Below are 23,709 nucleotides of genomic sequence, written 5' to 3' on the forward strand. Positions count from 1 at the left end.
AAACCCCTGTTATATACCTACGTTAGATGCGACGTTTGTGAGCTGTCATTTGTTTGATGTTTTTCGACAGCCACAACAAAAATCTGTCTTTTCAAAACTTTTGTTTGTATTGTGTGTCCCTCTCCCTCTCTCTTATCTTACCCCAAACCCACATGGACCCAATAGCGGATGAATGGAGATGAGCTTGTATTTTCTGGACCGATGGGTCAGTTGGAGACAGACCGATGGATTCAGAACATGGAGGATCACATGGAGAATAACCCTATAGTTGGACATGATATGACCCAGCATGCTCTTCTGTGCTTTGAAAGAGGTGCTACTACTTGGTGGAGGATGTACCAAACCATGAATGGTTGGCAAGGAGTAACCACTTGGAAAGAATTTAAGTAGACTTTGCCAAAGTCTCGGTTTGTGTCCCAAAAGTTGAAACCTTATGGAAAGGATATGAAGAAACATGGTGCATGCAAGATTTGTGGAGAAATCGGACACACCCATAAAGAACACAAGGATGAATGCCCTAATTGTGAAGGAAGTCACCCAGTTGAAGAATGCCCAAATAGGCAGATTACTTGTTTCTTGTGTGAAGGGATTACACACTATCCTACTCAGTGTCACATTTACCCCATGGTACAATGAACCATCCAGCAGAAGAAAGAAGTAATGAAAGGAGCCCTCATGGAAATTTTAGAAAAAGCTGTGATGGAGGACACGCCTAAAGAAGACCCAATTAAACCCTACACCAATTCATGCTATTCATGTGGAGAAGGACACATCTCCCAAAATTGTTTGAATGGGGATCTAGTAGAATTCTCGACAGAGGAAGTAGAATATGACCCACAGGAAATAGAAGCCCTGATTGAAATGGAAAAGTCCAGGAAGAGAAACCGATTGGATTCCAGGAAGGACCTGAGTCATATCACCTGTTACAGGTGCAAGGAGTCAGGGCACTACCTCAACAATTGCCCAAAAAGGAAACCTCGATACTTGTCAGAAGTAATATGTTTTAGTGGTAATGGAGCAGGGCACTTTGCCAGAGAATGCCCCAAGGAGAAGGAAACTTGTGCTAGATAGTTGAGTTTGAAACAAAAGAAATGGAGTAGTAGAAGTGAGAACATTTTATTTTCTATTGAGGTGTTGAGTTGAGGCATGTAATGGAAAAGCGAGAGATTGTAATCATTGGAGAATGAATAGTTAGCATCGTTGGTACTGATATGGATTTTATGAGTTGTTACTCTATGAAGAAGAATTTTGGCCATTTTGAGGATATGAGAAATATGGTCTATGGAAGATTTGTGCATTTTAAGGGTGGTAGTACCCTGTAAGAACCGTTGGCCCCTGGAAAAGACAAGGATACTCCACTGAGTGGATTTTGGACAAAATGAATATGAGTTTTGTCTTGATATGCGTGATACCCCAAGAGTGTGTGGGATGAAGTTGGAGACTGTCAGTTGTTGGACCAAGTGTGATCAAGGAGTCAGAAGAGAATGTTAAGTTGATTCGAGATAGACTGAAGGTAGCTCAGTCCAGGTAGAAGAGTTATGCAGACTCAAAAACTCAAGGGGGTAGTATATGAAATTAGAGACAAGCATGTCTTCGTGTGTCCCCTCTGCGAGGAGTTAAACGAATTGGAGTTAAGGTAAAGTTAGCCCCGAGATTTATAGGACCATACCGAGTTTTAGAGCGTATGAGAGAAGTGGCCTACAAATTTGAGTCACCCGAAGGACTGTCAGGAGTTCATGATGTGTTTCACATTTCCTAGTTGAAGAAGTGCCATGCAGAGATGGCCAATATTCCCCTATAAGGACGCTTGACCGTGGAAAGGATGATGTTCCACGAAGTGGAATATGGACTTCATAAGTATAAGTTTTTTTCTCGGTATGAGGGATATCCCACGAGGATGAAGAGATAAATTACTATTGGATATAAAGGAGGTATGATGCCGGAAATATGGAACGATTATAATTCCATGATGAGTCTGAGTAATCATGTCCTAGTTTGGTGCCAATAGAAGGGAGAAGACAATACAATTGGATGGATTCTAAGTATGCTAAGAATACTAGGAAGTTGGAAGTTGGAATAATGATCAGTTGCCCGATGATAAGTTCAAGGACTACAAGTGATGAGATGGGCCATAACCCACAGGCCCCAGGACCTGCCAAGAAGCAAGCACATTCTTGCTGAAGGAAAAACCCTGAAAGAAGTTACGATTTTATCGACAGACGATCTTATAGGAGTTACGCAAAACCTAAGAGTTGTGAAGGAACGATAGATGGTTGTTTGGCTTGCAGAATCTATGGATTTATTCGAACTTGGTTCGTCGACAAGAGAAATTCTGCAATTCTTGTGAGGATGACCGAGTGTTAGAATGCGAGATTCGTTAAACCATATACAAGGTAATGATTTGGGTGCGGAGTGGATTGATCACCATACCGACTTCCTCTTATTATTTGCCTTGCTATATGGGATGGTAAATCTGAGTGACTTACCTATAGTAGAGAGACGACGATATTAAACCTTGTTTAAGCCTTAGAATGATATAAGTATTTTTCCCTTGTACAAGGCAGCTTTTGCCAACCGTAGGTTATACGGTGAGGATCAACCCAGACCCATTTCCTGCAGGAGAAACCATAAATTGTTGACCACCATGAGATATCGATAGTTGTTTAGTTTTGGCGCCCGACCCATCAGCTAAGAAGACCCAATCTCGGAATAACCTTACCAAGAGGAAAGGACAGAAGAATTGAGGAAAAGGTTATGCCACTACCGGAAGAGCCAGAGAAGGAATTTTCCGAGGATTTGAGAAGACCGACACTGTTAACAATATGGATGAAGTATATGAGTTTCGGTGGAGCTGTAACCATGCTTCTAAGGGTGGTAGCACCCCAGACCCCTGTGATGATTGATGGATTTTGAGGAGACCCCCAAACCCTAACTTTTTCTTGCTAGCCTCTCCGAATCTCGAGGACGAGATTCATTTTAAGGGTGGTAGGTTTGTAACATCCCAAAATTCTAAATTTTGGAATGTTATAATAAACAGATAGATTTGATTGATTGACTGAAAGTGAGTGAATTCGAAACTCTTTGAAAGTTAAATGAGAGGGAATAAAAGGACTTTCCCAAACTTTCATATTTGCTTTCTGATCTCCATGAATTCAAATTCTTTTCAAACACAAAACCCCGGAGAGAAGATGACATGACTTCTTCCATTTATTTAAATGACAAAGGGTGTTGAAAATATTTGAATTTCATTTGAAAATATTTCCGATTCTGGAACTTTATGCAACTCAATGATTTTCATGAGAGAAGATAAAATGACTTTTTCAAATTATATGAAATATGAGTTGGGAGTTTCAAAGAATTAAATTCAAAGTTCTTTTGAATTTATTTTCAATTTGGAGTTATTTGAGTTTTATTCAAATTATTTTTCTCCAAAAATAAAATATATGGAAATTAGGGTAACATGATTCCCTACAATAGAAACTTGGAGAAAAATTAATTTGAAATCATTTTGGTATTTTTAAAATGATTTTAGTTGGATTTTAATAAACCAGTAGCACTCTTTGAATTATTAGAATTTTTGTGTATTTTATTTAATGCTAGAAAAATGTTCATGTCGTAGAAAATCTTTTTCTGAAAATTTTGATATATAATATGCCTATATAAAGTTTTATTTTATTTTTGTTTTTTAGTTTATCGCATTCTGTAAAAAAAAACTGCACCGCGCACGCTGCGGCCGGCCGAAGGCCTTTAGGCCCATCCGTCTCTTTTCTTCTCTGTTTCGTATATTTTCGTCTACGTTTAGTCCCACATTGCCTAGCCTTTGACCTCTAAACCTCTTTTCCACCAATAAATATAGACCCATAGAGCCTCCAAAAATCATCCGATTCGGGTTAAATCAATATTTTGGTTTGACTAGATTCATTTAAGAAAAATATATTTCTCCTCTCCGGCGCGACTTCTAGAAATTTTCTCCACTCTCCAAAGTTGTCTTTTCTCTGCCTTATAAAGGTATCTTTCTTTATTTATTTTTCTTTTATACTTCCGTAGTTTATTATTTTTAGACTAATACGATAGAATAATTAGATTATCAATTAGTCTACGTATTTATACATTAAACCCTAGCCCGTAGCTATTTTTTTTCTCTCTTCCGTAAAACAGTTTGGCCCTGATTTTTCAAATAGCCATAACTTTTTACTCGTTTGCCCAAATCCAACGAAACCAACGCCCACTTCTTCGTTATGATGTCCTCTATCCAGTAATCCAACCCAAACATGTTTTTAAATTTTTTAAAATTTGAATTAGATCAGATTTGATTTCAAACTTCTTTTGATCATATCTTTTTATCCGAAACTCCGTTTGAGTTGATTCTTGTTGCAAATCGAAGCTCTTGACCTAAATTTTCTGATAAGGCCAAATTCACATAATTTTGGTACTGTTAGAAATTGTTTTATGTTGCAAGAGCTATTTGCTTGGTTTTGATGTTTTCCGAATCGACTTCTTCGATCTTTCTGGTCTTTTGAGTGATTGCTTATGTGTGGTTACTATTGCTTGATTACGATAGATTGACCGGAGGGTGACGAGTAGAGCTATCAAGAGTTTTGAGTGCGAATCATCTTCATCAACATTGCAGGCAAGTTCACACTTTGATCATATCCCCTTCCATACCCAGTTTTTTTGCATTAGATCAATCTTCACACATTGCATGATTAGGCTAATTAAACTGTGGGATGGGAAGTAGTTGAGGTAGTACCTATTACCTGTTTATTATCAAACCTTTGGGAGTTACTTCTACGTTTGCTTATTATGCCATGCTATGCTAGTAGACGTGGATTGGGTTTTGAGAGTATCCATGACAGATGTGAGATTGTTAATTAATGGTTTACTTAAGGTGGCAACTTAAACACACATCTGGGTGGATTGAGGCACCTGGTTATTCTAGGATTGCCTGTCTAGGCACCTGGGTAATCCAGGACTTGTCTGTTTTCTTTTGGACCGCCACCCAGGCTCAAAGGGATCATGAGATTTTTCAATCTAGAAACTTCCGTGTGCAGCCACAAGCCATTATGGGCTCTGGCATAGTCGATTAAGTCGTGCGAACTCTTATAGTGGTAGACTAGCAGATGTATGGGATGTAGGTGGTACGGTCTACCCAATCGTAAGGTGCTAGCGCTTCTGAAAGACTATGTCTCGGTCATCCGTCTTCTCAAACACCCTGTAGTGCGAGAAACCAAACAGAGGCGATTGAGTCTTGTGGGGAAAAGTGTGCAAACCTCTGCAGAGTGTATAAACTAATCATGATTAGCCGTGTCCCCGGTTATGGACATCTTGAGTATCTAGTTCTTGGATTATCCTGTTGATCTCATCACGTTACTTTAAATAAATATTGTTGGGTTTTAATGTTGTTACTTAATTGGGATTGAGAATGCTGTCAACCATTCTCAATGTTCAACAACCACCATGATAGTTAAATAAATTTATTCCTTTGGAGTAGGGAAAAATTGGCTTTTCGCAAAAACCTTATAACCATAGAGCTTTTCCACCAGCCATATATGCATATAGTGATAGCCATTGTTCATCATTTTCTCTATGGTGTGAATTTGCCAGTACATTCAATGTACTGACCTGTTTCGGGCTGCAACGTCTCATGTTGCAGGATTATCTTACGACGAGTAAGTGATACGTTAGGCTTACAATTTCTACACTCAACTTTGCCGTTGGTGTTGATGGGAATCCACAACCTTGTTGCTTCCGCTATATGGATTGAGGTAATAGTATTTACGTTATTTTATACATGTGATTTACCTCTGTTATAAACCCTTCGAGTACTGTGTGTGTCAGCATACCGATCCAGGGATGACACTTAAGCACAGAGACTTGACCCATTCGGGTCGGGTCACTACATTATGTATGTAAACATGATGGCATGATATAATTCAAATATATGATTTATATAGTAAGCAAGTAAGCAGATGGCAATCCATATATGATGTAAAAACTAAGCAATGCAAGACAACATGCATGACATGGGTAATATAACCCTGCCAAGTTTGAGCATAGACCTCAGGGGGGAAATAGGACTGGTCATCAGTCTCTGAATCCTCCTCTGAGGAGCTCTCTGTATCCAGCAAGATGTCTGCTTCAGCAGGTAGCATTGTCTGCTCTGAAAACCATGTTTTCACTCCAGATACTTCCATCACCGCTTCAAATGGCTGATGCACAGGAAGAGTAGTTGAATATACAAATATTGTCGACAAATGGAACACGTAATACAAAAAAATGATAGCATGATATAATTCAGATAGATGATGATTGGCTCAACTGCATGGCATTGCATAATTCACATATATAATGCCTTTGCGACAAGATAGCATTGCATAATTCACATATATAATGTCTTGCAACAAGATGGCAATGCATAATTTACATATATGGTAATTAGCCACTAAACAGGTGGCATTCACACAAAGCATGTCTAAACTAATTAAATGACATCACAATGCAAGACACCATATGCACGATATGAGCAACATAACCCTGCCAAGTTAATTAGAGCATACACCTCGAGGGGGAAATAGGACTGGTCATCTGCCTTTGAATCCTCCTCTGAGGAGGTATCCGTAACCAGCGAGATATGCGCTTCGTCAGATAGCATAGTCTGCTCTGAAGACCTTATTTTCACTCCAGAATTTTCCATCATCGTGCCAAATGGCTGATGCACAAGAAGAGTAGTTGAATGTACTAACATTGTTGACAAATGTAATACATAACGAAAAAAAGGATGGCCTGATATAATTCACATATAAGATGACTGGCTAAGCAGCATGGCATTGCAAAATTCACATATATGATGCCTAGCTAAACAAGATGGCATTGCATAATTCACATAAACGATGAATAAACTGAACAGATGGCATTCACACAAAGCATGTCTAAACTAAGTAGTTGACATATTTGATGTATAAAGTAAGCAATGCAAGGCACCATATGAATGATATAACCAACATCAGCATGCCAAGTTAGAGCGAAGAACTCATGGGGTAAATAGGAGTGGTCTTTTGCTTCTGAATCCCCCTCAGAACAATTATCTTCCTGTTGATTATGATCCGAAATGGGTGGAGGGGGGCTGCCTTTGCGCCCACCATGGAGCGACTTCTGCATGAAATTTTATTGCCACGCAAGGCTCATGTCTTTTGCTCTACATGTTCAGTTCCATTGTGTACAATAACTAACATGCATAGGAATAAAACATAGTGAGATTATGTAAGGAGTGCATGCACAAATCCAGAGTGATGGTAGCAAACTATGGATAGACCCAAAACCAATGATAGGAGGCAGATAATAGCTTTAGTTAAAAAATACAGATAATGGCTCCTTTAATGTTTGTTTGCGCCCAACATGAAACTCATAGTAGACACCCGAGATTAACCAGATAGTAGACAGATAGTACTGATTGCTGCCCCAATATGTACCACACAACCATTTAAAAACTCAAGTTTCAGCATAAGTTTGGACCTGACTCAGAGTCTAATAGGTGAACACGACGATAAAGTAGCATGTCATCATATTAAGCGATGCATAACATAAGCAGACACGGAAGAGTGCGACCTCTCTTGCGGACCCGTGTAGTCCTCAAGGTCATCTTCTTAGTTGATGATGGTAATGATGTTGAGGCGGTGAAAGACAGTCTGGAGAGCGGATCCCTGCTGTGGTGAACCCTTCCGTCATTGGAGCACTGAGCTGGGGTGGAACACAGCACCACAGGAGCAGGACAAACCACACTAAGTTTTCTTTGACACATATCTGAAATAGAAGTAATTGTGTAAGGGCTTGTTTGAATTTGAGGATTCTAACAATGCAGGGATAGGAAATAGATAGGAATAGGATAGGAATGCACGTGCAAAACAGAGAATTTAAAAATAGAGGATTTCTGCCAATCTGGTTGTTTGGTTCACAAGAATTGGAAGATCACAGGATGCAAAGAAGCATGGTGAGATTAACTCAAACCACAAGAAAATGTACGGTTATAATACTATTATGCTACTATCTCTTAGTCTTGTGCTTCATGAATAGGAATTTGAAAAGGAGGACAAGTGGAAATTAAAATTCCTATGGTTTTTCTTTCAAGGAGACACTAAAGGAACAAATCCTATAGTTTTCCTTTGCTCCATTCCTTTGCACCAAATTCATGAAAAGTAGTACCATATGAAACTTTCCAATTCCTATGTTTTTAATTCACTTTTCCTTTCAAGCACTGGCGATTCCAGTAGGCAGGCTTGAGCAAGGAAAAGCCTACACTAAAGAAATGTTTTTGTGCTACTTCTATTACTTTGGACCCAGGCCACTGCCCTACTAGCTCAACTCCCAGGGCCATCAACAAATGCACAACTCAAACGCGCAGAGATAAATAATGATGGCATTCAAGAGAGTCCATCACGGATAGCTAAGTTGCCTGGTACCTCACTGCTTGTCATATAGTAGGATAAGATGATCATATTTCCCGTTACTCCGTGTGCTCAGTGGACAATATATATAATATGTAGAGTAAAAAAGATATGCAACAAGTGTAGAACCTCTTTGGCGAAGCCATGTCGATCTCAGCGTGATTGGGTTGGCCGGTGAGGATGCTTCGGCTGACTTGGCTGTCGGAGGAGGGGAAGAAGATCTTAGGCATTTGGAGATGGAGCCCGAGGTACTGTTCCACTGTGATGGAGGGTTTCGTCATTGGAGCAGCTCCGTTGAGTTGTACGACGCCGAGGCTGAAGCAGGACAAGAGATACAATGTTAACGTGAGTGGAATTCTAATAGCATCTCCAATAGATGACGTAAAATACATAACCACAAAGTGCTAGATGTATACATCAGCCGCTCATCTCTGAACTTAACTGTCGAAACAGAATTTAACTACGAAACGGAACTTAACTGTCGAAACTGAATTTTGCTGTCGAAACTGAATTTTAGTGTCGAAACTGAAAGCACTAGAGGTGAGGCTACACGTCAGTCGACTGACTTTTTCATCTCTGGTCAGTCGATTTTGCAGCCGTTCGATACGAAATCAAGGGCCTGCAGTTCATCTTGAACCTCCACCCCCTGAGCCGCCAGCCACCACCGGCCAAACAGCTGTCCCCCGCCGCCCGCGGCTGGCGGTGCGCCGCCCTGCCCACCCCGAAAACACTCCCCACCCCCGATCCGCCGCCGCCCCGGCCATCCCTGTAGGCCCCCCTGTGCCGAGCTTTTTCTCCGGCGATCCCCACGCCACCGCCCCACCACCGCCCCCACCCTGAACCCTAAGATAGATAGTGGGGTACCTCTCCGGCGAGCCCCCCTTCCCACTGCAGCTAGTTATTCGTTAACACCGGCGAGCCCCCCCACCCCCTGAAAATTGACTGACCCAAATGTCGGTTCAGTTGATTGAAGTGTAGCTAAATCAGAGCAGCATCGCAAGCGAGAGCAGTAGCGCGAGCAAGAGCAAGAGCAAGCCAGGCAGGGGACCGAGAGCAAGAGCAGAGCAGCAGCGCGAGCGAGAGCTAAAGCAGCAGCAGCTCTTACTGATGTGGACGCCGCCGAGCAACACCGTGGAGGAAGTGTCCGGCGATGCCGCTGTGGATGGAGCCGCGCCGTGTCGGCTCGGGACCGAGCGCCGGCGGCACCGTGAGATCGAATCAAGAAGAATATGCGGTGATTAGTGTACAACCTCTTTGGTGGCGCCGATTAGGCCGCAGCTTCATCCGAGGAAACGGTGATGATGATGCTCTTCCGGTGGTGCAGGTGAAGATGCGGTGTGGGGATGGAGGTGGTGCAAAAGACGAGGGGAACATCGGGCTAGCTCTTTGGAGGTGGAGGACGGGGTGGCTGAACCGGCGAGACGAACAGATCAACGATGGATCCTCATCTGGTACGATGGATGAGGGACGTCGAGGTGTTGCTGTGGATGACGTCATCGGGGAAGAGGCTCCGGCTGGGTGGCGGACGGAGGAGGGTATGGGGCTTCGCGGGTTTTCTCGACCTCGGTGTACGAATGGGTGGGCGGATGGGATGGGAGTGGGGAACCATGGCTTAGGGACGCGCTTGTCTGAAATGTGGGGTAAGTTACGAAAGTACCCCCACCGATTTGAGGCAGTTCTTTCATTTCATGGGTATCAAGGGCATTTTGCGTGTCGGGATTTCACAGGAGGTGGGAGTTTTTGTGCGTGTTGTAATTTTGGAATAGCAAGGCGCGGGTTGAGATGGAGGGAGTTGTCGGAGCACAACGAGACAAAGATATATCTTAAATATTTCGGGCTAACAAGGCATGGGTTGAAATTTCCGGACAAGCCTAACGTGTACTGTACCAAATAAATTCGCACTACAAATGTCATTCAATACTTTGAATTCTTGTTATGTTCAATTAAAATATTTCGCTACGTGTATAATGCATGCAACCTAGTACTCAAATGAACGTTTTAGTGCATTCCAAACGTATATACTACCGCTTCAATATGAACTAAATTTGAATTCATTTCTCTCTTTGAATAAGATCTACAATAATGATTGTTGTGAAGTCAAAGCATTTGAATTCGTTTCTCTGTTTTAATAAGATCTACAATCATCATTATTGTCAAGTTAAACCATCATTTGTGTATTATCTTCACAGCACACCACATGATTAGTCTCGAGTTACATATGACCTATGTGTACTATATGAACTCGAACTCGATTTTTTGAATCCACTTTATGTTGATTCCAAATCATAGTACATTTCAAGCTCTAGCTAGATCTTCACAAATTAAACCATGTCTCATATGTATAATGTGTTTATCACTTTATGTATGGTGCCCCGCCCCCTACGCCTACAAGTATTTAGATGTGAGTTGCAAACACAACACATTACCACAAATTCAAATAAAATGTGAGAATGTTCGATATATAGTATTGTTTATATTGTTCGATATTTAGTTGTAAGCTACAAACGCCACACATTATCACAAATTCAAATAAAATGTGAGATTGTTCGATGTATAGTATGGTTTAGATTGTTCGACATTTAGCTATGAGTTCCAAACGCCATGCATTATCACATTATGGTATAACATGTGCAAAACCACAACACGCGTATCACCACTATATTCATGCATGCATATGTTTAAAACACTATGATCTCCTGTTCAAATATATGAATCCACTTTCATATCAAATTATGATCTTTGTTAGTCTCTTACAACCACACAATCCTCTAACCTTTGTAGCTACCACTAACTTTCTCTCATGCATGCACACGCCTTCCTCGCCCTCCCCTCCCTCGGCATTCTATCCATCGCGCACATTCATTTTTTTTCTTCAGGTCATTCTCCCACAGTCTCCACAACTCTTTTCCAACACTAACCGATCGATAAACCTCTCCAGTGATGTCTCCCTACAACATACACACACACCTTCAATCTCCTCCTTTATGTGTCCTTGCCTCGTGTCTCTCATACGGTCCCACACACATGTAAACTCTCGCCCCTCTTTTCATCGATCTCACAACCACACACTCCTCCCCCTATCTAGCTAGTAGCTGGTCCTCTCGCACCAGCTCCTAGCTCCATTCTCTCTGTCTATCCGTCTCGCCGGGCCTTATTTGCCTCTAACAAATGGACGTACACCGACCGATCTCCCGCTATACATATAGCTAGCTAGGTCCTTATAACTCGTTTTTCCCACGCGTCGATCGATCTACCTCATTAGTTGTGTCTCTCCCTTCCTCTGACAAACAACAATTGATCTACCAATCTAGTTAGGTTTGCTTACCAAACACATGGTTCCCCTTCATCATCCATGGATGTGTCCCGACAGATCTATCACGCACAGGCACACACAGAAACACATTCCCACTCTTATTGATAATATTGCAGTTCCACCCTCAGTTTGTCTAGTAGGCCTCTCCCGCCATCTTCGAGAAGCAACTCCATCACCCATCCAGCACTCTACCCCTCTCCCTCCCTCTCTCTCTCCTCTCTCTCTCTCTTTGTCCCATCCTATTTCCCGTCCTTCAGTTATGTATGGACGTTGACCGATCTCCCTAAGACATAGCTGGGTCTCTCCTTCTCAACACATATACGAGTCGGTCTACCTCCATAGTTAGGCCTCTGCCTACCCCTCCCCCACCCCCTCGCACACACACACACACCGATACATTGAGCTCTCTAGTCATGTCTCCCTGCCACACACAAACTTGACATGTGCCCTCTTACGTTCCGGTAGCTAGGTCAGTCACCCTATATCTTTGACTTTCACACACACACAATTTCGATGGCTCTCTTCATCGATCTCGCACCTACCCACTTGATCCTCTATTCGACTCTATCGATATCTATGACCCCTCCCTCTCTTCTCGTGGATCACCCGACCCTCTATATATGATATGGATAGGCCTCCATTTCACACACATTGCATGCAAAATTTTGTTTGAGATGTCATCGACACATATTCCCACAAATACATTCATGAAATCAACCTCCCCCCCCCCCCGCAAAACAAAAAACACTCATGAACGCACAAGCCATTTGTCTAGGTTTGTATCTCTCACACACACCCACGTTGGTGGGGGACGTGCATGAAGAGAAGAGGTGCACGCACGGCGCACGTACTCCCGTCTCTTTCCCAACCACACCCGTGCGGGTACACGGTGGAGCTCATTTCTGTACGAAAAGGCAGCCCACGTGGTAACTTGACACGTGTACTGGCTGTCCACTAGATGGAGGGAGGATCGTCTACCATGGGTGAACAAACAAATTGCGACTTGACGCGTTATGTTAAAAAAGAGGCAAACCATGTGGGGCCTACCTTAGAGGCAAGGCTCTATACACTAGAGTACTTTTGATGTGTCCCGTCAACTCACAGAACGAGTAGAAGCTTGCTTAGTACACCCGCTCCCTCGCCCATGCGCGCGGTGGCTCGCAGGACGAGGAGAAAATTTTACTAGTACTCCCTCCGTTTACTCCTTGTCCCTACCTTGGTTAGAGAGATTATCATATTGTTTTGAATATATGTCCTTCAGTAGATTTCGATATGAACTACTAGTACATACTCTAAACACTGATGTATATATATATGTATTTTAGAGTGTAGATTCACACATTTTGCTCCGTATGTAGTCCATATTGAAATGGACGTAATAGTATGCACTCTCCCTCACCCCTCGACCCTCGCCACGTGGTGGACGTACAGCAATTCATTCAGTCTCATATAGCCAGAACGATATATACTGTAGTACCATTATTGCTCGACTTCCCGAAGAGGCGAAAAGCCAATCGCAAGGTTAATAGTTTGGAGATGCCAAGAGCAAGGTTTATAGGAGAATGAGTAGTAGGTTCTGCGTCATTTATAAATAAAGTTTTTTTTCTTCAGTGGCACGTACGCAATATAAATAGTTTCATATGGAGAGAAAAGGAAACTGCTCCAGTATATACATACGCAGGACGAGCCTACACGGTTGCTTGCTGGGGTTGCTCTCTTCAGTTTTCACACACTCTCGCACAAAACCACTGTGGCCACATCTCTAACATCCGGGCGGATCACGTCCGTTGGGGAAGGGGTGGATGCTTGGTGTAGATGCGGTCACCATCGCCGACGGTGAAAACCCACTGTCGGCACGTCCCGATCAGGGGTCCCGCCATTCTCTCTCATAAAGACGGTGAGGTTGCCTTCGTCCATTGCTCACTGCCGCTGCCCTCCTCTAGGTTAAGCTACGTCCCGACATCCCTCAGGTACAACGCCCTTTACAGCCGGCTTGCACCACTGCTCCAGCTGCCCACATCACTCCATGTGGATATTTCTCTACTTCTTTGCCTCACACATACCTCTACTGGCTTCTACGTACTGTATTTGTGATGAGTTTATGTCTCATCAACTAGTCCCAGTAATCTTATTCTAATCATGCTTCTTCAATTTCTTTGTCACAGGGATGCTCATCTCAATTTTGGTGAAACTGCACAAAATGATCCGATGATTAAAAGGTTGCAAACTTCATTTCTTAGGAAGCGCCGATGTTGCCAGCAAATTGAAGCCTAGTTAGGGTTTACGGTTCAAGGGCTAGGAACTGCATGGATCATTTTTTTCTTTAGTTGTCTCTGTTTCAATGGCTAGGGACTGCATGAGTAGTAGTAGTACTTTATGCCTTACGCCCGCTCCCTCGCCCACGTGCGCGGTGGCTCGCAGGACGAGGAGAAAATTTTACTACTCCCTCTGTTTACTCCTCGTCCCTACTACCTTGGTTAGAGAGATTATCATATTGTTTGGAATATATATATGTCCTTTAGTAGATTTCAATATGAACTACTAGTACATACTCCAAACACTGATGTATATAGACATATTTTAGAGTGTAGATTCACTCATTTTGCTCCGTATGTATCATAAAGTTGATACACTTATTTTGGAACGGAGGGAGTACATATTTGCTATGATCTGTCAATCATTGAGATGCAATAGCATGCATGTTAGTCTCCTTTGTATTTGATGAAATGTTGCAACGGGCAACCTTGGACGCAAGATACATGTAACAGAAGTTGGAAGCTTCATAGCATTGTACAATCTCGCTAATAAATTACAGTACGTACTATACAAGTACTTCCTCCATTCCTAAATATAAGTCTTTGTAGAGATTTCACCATGAACCACATACGGATGTATATAGATGCATTTTAAGTGTAGATTCATTCATTTTGTTCCGTATGTAGTCCACCTAGTGGAATCTCTACAAAGACTTATATTTAGGAATGGAGGGAGTACTATGTAAAGAGTTAGGTGTCGCACGGTGTCCAGAAAATATGGTGATAGTGTGAGGTGGGCCATGTGATCACTGAGCCTGCGTGTTTTCACTGCTCTTGCACTCCTTCGCCATAAGAATGGAGAAAATTGTAATCTAGTAGTACCTCCTTTCGTCGAAAGCGTGGGACATGTAGCAGTCCTACCACCTCAGTAATAATGACCAATGAGCCGTCAAATCATGTAGACCGAGCAGTAAGTTGGACGGACGAAGCAACCATCAATCTTGAATCCGCTTCTCACTTCAACGCAGGCGCCAGTGAGAGGTCGCATTCGCTCTACCCGGGCATGAATGCGGCACTGACCGTTTTGGGCGGGAAGCGCGCGCGGGCGATGGAGGGGCTTTGGGTGGACCAGGCTGGTCAGGAGTGGGCGTGGCAGCTGTCCACCTGTCCCTACCAGACACCCGAAAACAAGAGGATGCACTGACTCTGGCGGCTAAAACCGTACACTACACCCCATCAATCTGTAGGAGTAGTTCGATCTGTCGCTCTCTCTAACACACACACGCACACACACACGCACACACAGGTTCATAGAATAGGAAAATCGTGCGAGTGCGAAGCCACAGGAAGTGAGATACAAATGGAGTAAGTACAAGAAGAGAAGAGGTGATGAATATTCCATCAAACCTGGACTGAGGAGTAGTACTCCCTCCGTCTAGGTCTTAAGTTATCCTACGGAAATCAGATATTCCCAAAATGTTTAGGTGTCGTCCATTAACTTCGCATCTCAATCCCCTCCTGGCCTCGTTGCTAGCGAGCATTGTTACTTAGGGAGCGTTTGCATCCTTAGCAAGAACAGCTTATAGCATAGCCGGGCAAGGTTAGGCGTTTGTAACTGTTAAAATATGTTAGCTTTTGTCGGCCAGCTAGCTTGGGTGGGCTTGAAAAACCTTGCTAGCTCAAGAGAGCTAGATCGGCTCGCTTCTGACGGCAAACTTCGCGTAGTAGTAGCATAGACTAGTAACATATGCATGTTGTACTAGTTCAAGTTACACACCACTATGACCAGCCAAAGAAATGTAACAAAACGCTCCTTACTCTGCCTTGTTATCTCCCCTGGAAACCCAATGCATGGAGCGCAACTACGCGTTGATCAGTCAAGAAATAAAAGTCGGTTTGCATGTGAGTTAATACGTGGCCCTGCATGGTAGCTAAAACGACATCTCTTAGTTGTTTGGATTAATTGTTGCATTTAGAGACAGAAATCAGGGCTTTGATTGGAGGAATGATCGGTCAAGTTTCTCCTTCTCCTCCAATCTGCTTGCACCTTGGTCCCGCTGTACCTTCTAACGTGACTTATTACACCTAGATGGAGGGAGTCGTACGAGATACGGTGGCAAACTGACTTAGGTCAAATACAAGTGCCCGAAATTGTGTGCATGTTATAATAAGGATTCACTTAAAATAGTACGTGAGCGAATAGAGGCATCAATTGGACAGTGTTCCCGAGCAGTAGCGAGATGTGTGAGGTAAGATACACCACTGGCTCTTTTAATTTTTCTTATTAATTTGTTTGTTTCACCCTCTGACTGGTGGGACCCAACGTACTATGTGGAGAGAGGTAAGGTGACTAAGGCTGCATTATTTCTGCACCACTATGGATAGTCTTACCGCCAAAGCCACATGACACGATTATGATTTAAATCCCAATGACTCCCACACAAAAAAAACATGGCATGCTTGTCACACGAATGCAGGAATGTATAAAAGGTTATTTCCATCTCGTTGAACATAACGGGAGGGTTGTGTAGCTGGTTAGCCTGTTCTCTCATCAAACTTGAGGTCTCGGGTTCGATAACTACACTTGAGCATAATTCGTGCCAGGAGGATTCTTTGACTGGTCAAAATGGATAGATACGGAGCTATACGATCTCGTAGTGACCGTATAATCACCTCATCACGTATAAGCTGCAGCCTCGGCGCTTGTTTTCTAGGGTTTGCACTCTTCACACTCTCTCCAGTATATATATACACGTTGGAGCCTCAGTGCTTGTAGTTGCTCTCGTCACACTCTCTCACCCTCTCCAGATCTAAACAAGACTTCGTTGGCCTCTCTCTCTCTCTCCCCTCACTGCTGGTCTGCTTGTAGTTGCTCTCTTCACACTCTCCCACCCTCTCCAGATCTAAACAAGACTTCATTGGCCTCTCTCTCTCCCCTCACTGCTGGTCAAAGAGCCGGTAGGATCCGTCCGCCAGGAAGGGAAGGAGGCTTAACGCTGTCGCCGTCGGCGAGGGAGGAGGGAATCCACTACCGATGCAGCTATTCACTTTCACCCAGCGGCAGTGCGGGAGGGCCTCCAACCCCTTATTCTTCGCCGCCGTACAAAGTGCGGGTCGAACGGCCTCCGGTCGCCCACCGAACCACACCCCAAGAACCTTAAGGTATAATTTACTTATTCCACATGCATTGCTCTAGCTGCATGTGGGCTTTTTCCGCTTTTACACTCGAATCTAGGTGTTGGATCAAACGGGAAAGTAGTGGGGAAAGTTGTATACCATGAATCTAGGACGTGGTTCAAAGAGGAAAGGAATGGGGGAAAGTAGTGGGAAAAGTTGTATAGCATGAATCTAGGACGTGGTTCAAAAAGGAAAGGAAGGGGGAAAGTAGTGGGGAAAGTTGTATCGCTTGAATCTAAGACATGGCTCAAAGAGGACAGGAATGGGGGAAAGTAGTGGGGAAAGTTGCATAGCATAAATCTAGGACGTGGTTCACAGAGGAAAGGAAGTGGGGAAAGTACTAGTACAGACTAGCTATCCAGCACCTATGTTGGTTGAAAAGGGAAAACAATGAAAAACGCAGTATGCACATCTGTAACGAACTGATCTTTTGTTTTGGGGGACAAGGCTGTAGAGTTTGAGCACGACTAGACTTGTTGCACTCACATAGGGAAAGGTATCTAAAGATAACAAAACTGGGATCAACACAAATATGCTCCTTGGTTGTTTGTTCTTTGTTGCAACAGACTATGCATCACCCCTGTACATCGGTAGATGCACATGGTGCTGGTGCGTCCACTGTCCTGTGCAACTCTTTAGCTGTTGTTAATCTAAGGCCCTGTTTGGTTAAAAACTCCCTAGTCCCTATCTTCTTGGTTCCAGGGACTAAACATGGACTAGAGGTTATTAAATGACATGCTAAAAGACCATGTTACCCCTAGTAATGAAATAATAGAGACAAGGTGCGATGCGTGGCAGGGGCAACTATGGGAAAAGGTCCCAAAAAGACTCTCCCTCGGGGTCTTCTTTCTTTAGTCCCAAATGCCCACTTTTAGTCCCTAAAAGTCTCTCCTGTTTGGTTTAGATGGGATTGACAAGGAGTGTTTTTAGTCCCTCCACCAAAATGTCCCTATAAACAAGCACCCTCTAATAATGCCGCTGGAAAATTGATGCAATGCCACAGTTAAAAGAAAATTACATGTTTAACGAATTTTATTGTTAATATAATTTCTCCGTTAATATTAATCAATGCCACTGTTTGAGAAATGCTACTGTCTTGCTTTCTTTCCCATTCAGGTAAGGTAGATGCTTCTTTTTTGTTGGCTTCTGTGTCATCCACCGTTATTGACCGCTAGTTGTTTCCTTTGCACCTCTGTGTAAACAGGGTTATCTACTTCACCTCGTTGCCATTGTGACCCTTTGTTGCACTGCACAAAACACTTTTGTTTTAAGAGTGTTTTGTGCAGTTCAACCAAAATGTCACACCAACAACGTTTATTTATTGCTTGATCTAAGTGGAACTGCACAAGAGGAGATCTTACTTCCTATCCGTGTTGGGAAATTTGGTTCAGATCTTCTTCTTGTGAGTTGTTTGAATTTCGTGTCATCAGAGGTCAGTACTAGCCTTCTTTCACATGATTCTGAAGTGTGCTTTCATATGTTGTGCTACTTGTACGGTAATGTTGCTTGATTTTAGTGAACTGCACAAATGGAGACAAGACTTCCTATCCGTATGTGCATCGCAATATCCCATTGAGGTAAGATAAGGATATTTCACAACTGTTGGCCTGTATTTTGCCACTTTCAAAATTAATACCATTGTTTAGTGCTATACTTGTGCAACCTAATTGACATGCCAAATCTTACATTGAAGGCAAATCTTGTCTGTTATTGAACCAAGTGATGAAGCGGAAGAAAAACAAAAATCAACTCCTGGTGCTGTAATGAAGCATTGGAACTATGATGACACAAGTAATGATATAGTTTTGCATCTTAATTTATTGCTATGGCTGGAACGATCAATTGTTTTTCCACTTATTTGATGCCACTCTTAATGTAATATGTAATTATCTCTAGTTGTGCAAACATGGATCTTCTTTGAAGATACCATATATTTTAGTGGAACTGCACAAGAAGATGTTGGAAACATTAATCTAATCGAGGAGTATAGAGTAAGCATGGCCACCACAGTAGATAACAACAGATGGTTCCGGAGAAGTGCTTCATCTGTATGCTCTACACAATAAGCCTCCCGGCAAAGGTTGGTACTCGCCCACTGATTTCATCCATATGATTGAGCTTTGGCATCTCTATTGGTGTTGTGCTACTGTTTAGATACTGTCATCAAAAAGTGGTATTGTCCTTGAGAAGTGCTTCATCTGTGTTGTTTTAAATATTTCCTTTCCTTTTTCTCGAGCAAACAGGGATGCAAGCATTTAGTTATCCTCTTGTCTTTGCACAACAGGATCATCCACCTCTGAAGAAGAATATGGAGTACGTGAAGTGACTAGTTCCGATTATGCCAGGATGAAGAAGCCCTGTCTATCTTCTCATCAGAAGGAGGAGTTGAAGGATGGTTACATTACCCCCCACAAGACCAAACTAACTTCAGCTCAGAAGGACTGCCAAATCTCCATTTTCTTGTTGTGATGCGTGAGTACAATGTTGTTCTAGGATTCTTCCCGGTGAGTTCCATTTTTCGAAAAGTGTGCTCTACATGGACCATGTCGGTGCCTGTTTAAACTGTCAATTCATAGTACAATTTGCTTTATAGTAATCACTTTTTTTGTATTTGTGCAAACAGGGTGCTCAGCTTGATTTCAATGGGAACTACACAAAATGTTCATGAATACATTGAATCATTCATTTCCACCACAAGAAAGGAGGTTCCGATAAGTTCAAGGTGTTGCAACATATAAGGGAGAAATCATACAAGCTACGCGCGAATTTGGTTTATTTTGGTGGAACTGCACAAAAAGAACAGCTGGTTTATTTAGCACGAGGGGCCATGTCAATGTTCGAACTGATGGCAAACCCTGCCCATTCCACAATCGTAGGCATTTGATATTTTGGAATGGGAAAACCTTGTCAAATTTTGCTCATTGATTTTAGCAAGAAGACGTGCGTTTGATATTTTCGAATGGGACGCCCTTTGCTGTCAGCAGCGTCAATCCATTTTTTCTTTATTCTTTAGTTGTGAAGTAAATATTGGCTCTGACATGTGAATCACTGAGATGCATAATCATCGATTGTTTTAAATGTTCTCTATGAATTGCCAGGCCTGTGTGTTTGATTGCAATGTACAGGAACGCTAAAAAGCTGCTCAAACTCTTTGTACTCCTTCTGTTCCTTTTTACTTCACACATTGTGAAAGTGCATACTTTTTTATAAGATTGGTCAAAGTAGAGATACTTTGACTGTAGACAAAACTTGTATGCAGACTAGAAAGGACCAGAGGGAGTACATGTGAAACTGCTGCAAACGAGGTGATCACCCTGGGAATAATGCTAGAACGTATTGTTTTGCATGTTCATTCAATGCCAGTCATACAAGAATTTGAACTAATCAAAATAAATTCATTCATACACGGTTGGATTTCATATAAACATGTCGGATTTCATTACATTTCATATATTCTTCAACTAAAAAGGGGTGCACTGGAGGTATAATTAATAATCGAAGCTACCCACCTGTGTCCTGCTGAGCCGAACAGAAGCTTTTGTGACTTAACTGCAGGTGCAGTTGCGTAACCGACATGTGGCCTAGATGCCTGTTGGGCCCAAGTGTCAGTCAGCCAACTACACCAGTAGTTAAGAAGAAGCAGCGTCCTTCTCCAACATAGCTCTCCGACTCCACGTCGCCGCCAAGAAGCTAACCGACCGTCAGTGGTCAACCTGCCTAGCTTGGCTTCAACCGAGGGTAGCAGCGGTGGCCTTACTTGGACCCGAGCGGCAGCGACCTACCGTGTTCTACTCTTCCTCGTTTTCTGTGTGGCGCGGCCTCGCTGGCAGTGGGGCGGGGCCTCGGCGGAGCCGGCGATGTCCTCTGTCTTGTTGCCTCTGGCAGTGCCTCGACGGAGCGGGGGAAATCCTCCCCCTTGTTGTCGGCAGGGTGGGGCCTCGGCGGAGCCGGCAGTGTCCTCTGCCTTGTTGTTGGCGCCACGGGGCCTCGGCAGGGCCTCATCGAAGCCAGCAGAGCGGGGACTCGGCAGAGCCAGTATTGTCCTCTGCCTCGTCCTCGGTCTCGCCAAACAGCGCCTCGCCCGCTTCATCGCCCTCTTTGTAGGCGAACGCAGCCTCCGCCACCCGCATGCGGTACCACCAGCGCTCGAGGCGGCCCTCGCGGGCGGAGCGGTACGAGTCGAGCAGCGCCTCCTGCTCCGCCCGCTCCGCGGCGATCTGCTCCTCTGCCTGCCGGTGCTCCTGGAGGAGATGGTGGTTTTAGGCGGCATCGGCCTGCGCCTCCCGGAATTGCTCCTCATGCTTCTGCCTCACCGTATCCATATATTGGGCACGGGCCTCGCCGATGGTCATGGTGCAATGCACCGGCGAGGATGGCGCGGAGGAGGGGGTTGGCACCGGATCGTCGACTACCATGTTCTCCATTGGGACGCCGTCGTCCTCCGACTGCCTGCCGGCCAGCCAGTCGGTAGCAATAGCTGCCATCTCCTTGTGGTCCATCGTCCGCCCGTCCCGAAGAGCGCTGGAGCGCGAGGAAGCCATGGTGGGCAGTAGTGGTGTGGACAGGAGAATAGGAATGGATGCAGATGACTGCGGCTATGGCCGGCGCAACAGTTTATATAGCAATGGTGGGCGGCGGAGGGACGGACGTGTGGCGCCGGAGTAGCCGCCTCGGCAACTGTGTATCATTAATGTGGGTGGCAGAAGGACGGACGGATGACACTTGTGTCGTTTGAAGGAGGAGCAATCGTATGCACCGGGAAGCGGGGTGGGCGGCGCTGACCGTTTCGGGCAGAAAGCGCGTGCGAGCGAGCGAGGCGGTCTGGGTGGGCCAGGGCAGTCAGACTCGTGCTTGGCAGTGGGTCGGTCCAGTAGCCGGACATGCTGGCTCGCCAGCTACCTCGTCGAGGTGAGCGACGACAATCAGACGATGGACGTAGCTTCCGACTAGGAGCCGGCGCCACTGTCCAAGCCGGTTCATGCCGTGTTCACCATAGAGCAGGTGCGGCCACACTTCGACGCCCTAATGGCAGAAGAGCTACCAGCGCTGGAGGACCTGTGCTGCAACCTCCGTCTCCTCAACGAGCACCGATGAACAAGCGAACGACAATGCCATCGTGGACATGTGGCCCTATGATCCTAGCTTCCCGAATGAGTAGCGGGCGCTGTATCAGACCATCCGTAGGGCCCGTGAGGCCCTCTCCGTCATCCTTTGAGTTGTTGCGCTCGTCGTGGAGCCGCCGTCTCGTGTTGTCAACATGGTCAACGGACATGAGGATGCGGAGATGACTTTACTTGGAGGAGATTACAGTCGGGACCTGAAAGTGCTAGTGATCGACTAGAGGGGGGGTGAATAGACGATTTTTATGAAAGTCTTCAAAACATGGAAGTTTCGAAGACAAATGATAGAAATAAACCTATTACCATGCAGCGGAAGGTAGACTACACTAGGCAAGCCATAGTCAAGTATTCAATGAAGTGAAAGCACAAAGACTAATAGCAGCTAGGTAGTATGGATCAGGATGGAAGATAGTATGAAGCCAATCAGAACAAGCAGTCGCTCAGTGAGGACAGAAGATAATGCAGACAAACAATGACTTCACATGGACCAACTGCAAATAAAGAGATGGGAAGGATAGACCCAGTAGCTCGTTGAAGACAATGATTTGTTGGACCAGTTCCAGTTGCAGTGACAACTGTACGTCTCGTTAGGGAGGCTGAGATTTAACTCAGAAGACTGTGTCTTCACCTTATTCCCCTTGAGCTAAGGACACCCAGTCCTCGCCCAATCACTCTGGTAAGTATTCAAGGTAGACTTCCAAACCTTCATAGACTTCGTTCACCGGCGATCCACAATGACTCTTGGATGCTCAGAACGCGACGCCTAACCGGCTGGAAGATTCACAGTCCTGAAGTGTAATAAGTCTTCAGATCACACAGATAGGAAGTCTTAAGTGATGCCTAACACTCTTTGGCTCTGGGTGTTTAGGTCTTTGTCCTCGCAAGGATTTCTCTCTCAAAGGCTTCGAGGTGGGTTGCTCTCAAACGAGAAAAGCCATGCACTAACTCTGAGCAGCCAACCAATTTATGGTGGGTGGGCTATTTATAGCCTCTAGGCAACCCGACCTGATTTGTCCGAAATGACCCTGGGTCACTAAGGAATTGACACATGTTCCAACGGTCAGATTTCAAACACACACGGCAACTTTACTTGAGCTACAAGCAAAGCTGACTTATCCAGCTCTGGATAAGATTTGCTCTCATAGTCTTCGCTCGAAGACATAGGATTTTGGTTAAGCATCACTTCAGTCATTCTGACTGGTTCACTTGGACCCCACTGAACAGTATGGTGGTTCCTATGACTCAACAAAGAAGAAAAAGAACGATGAAACAACTAAGTCTTCGCGCTCCATAGTCTTCACGCGATGTCTTTTCTTGTCATAGTCTTCAATGTGAATGTCTTCACATACTACCTTTGACTTCAATGTCTTCATACATTTTTAGGGGTCATCTTCGTTAGGAAA

This window comes from Triticum urartu, chromosome 4A (genome assembly GCF_056163025.1).
Source record: "Triticum urartu cultivar PI428250 chromosome 4A, HENAU_Tu73, whole genome shotgun sequence".
In the NCBI taxonomy this organism is placed as follows: Eukaryota; Viridiplantae; Streptophyta; class Magnoliopsida; order Poales; family Poaceae; genus Triticum; species Triticum urartu.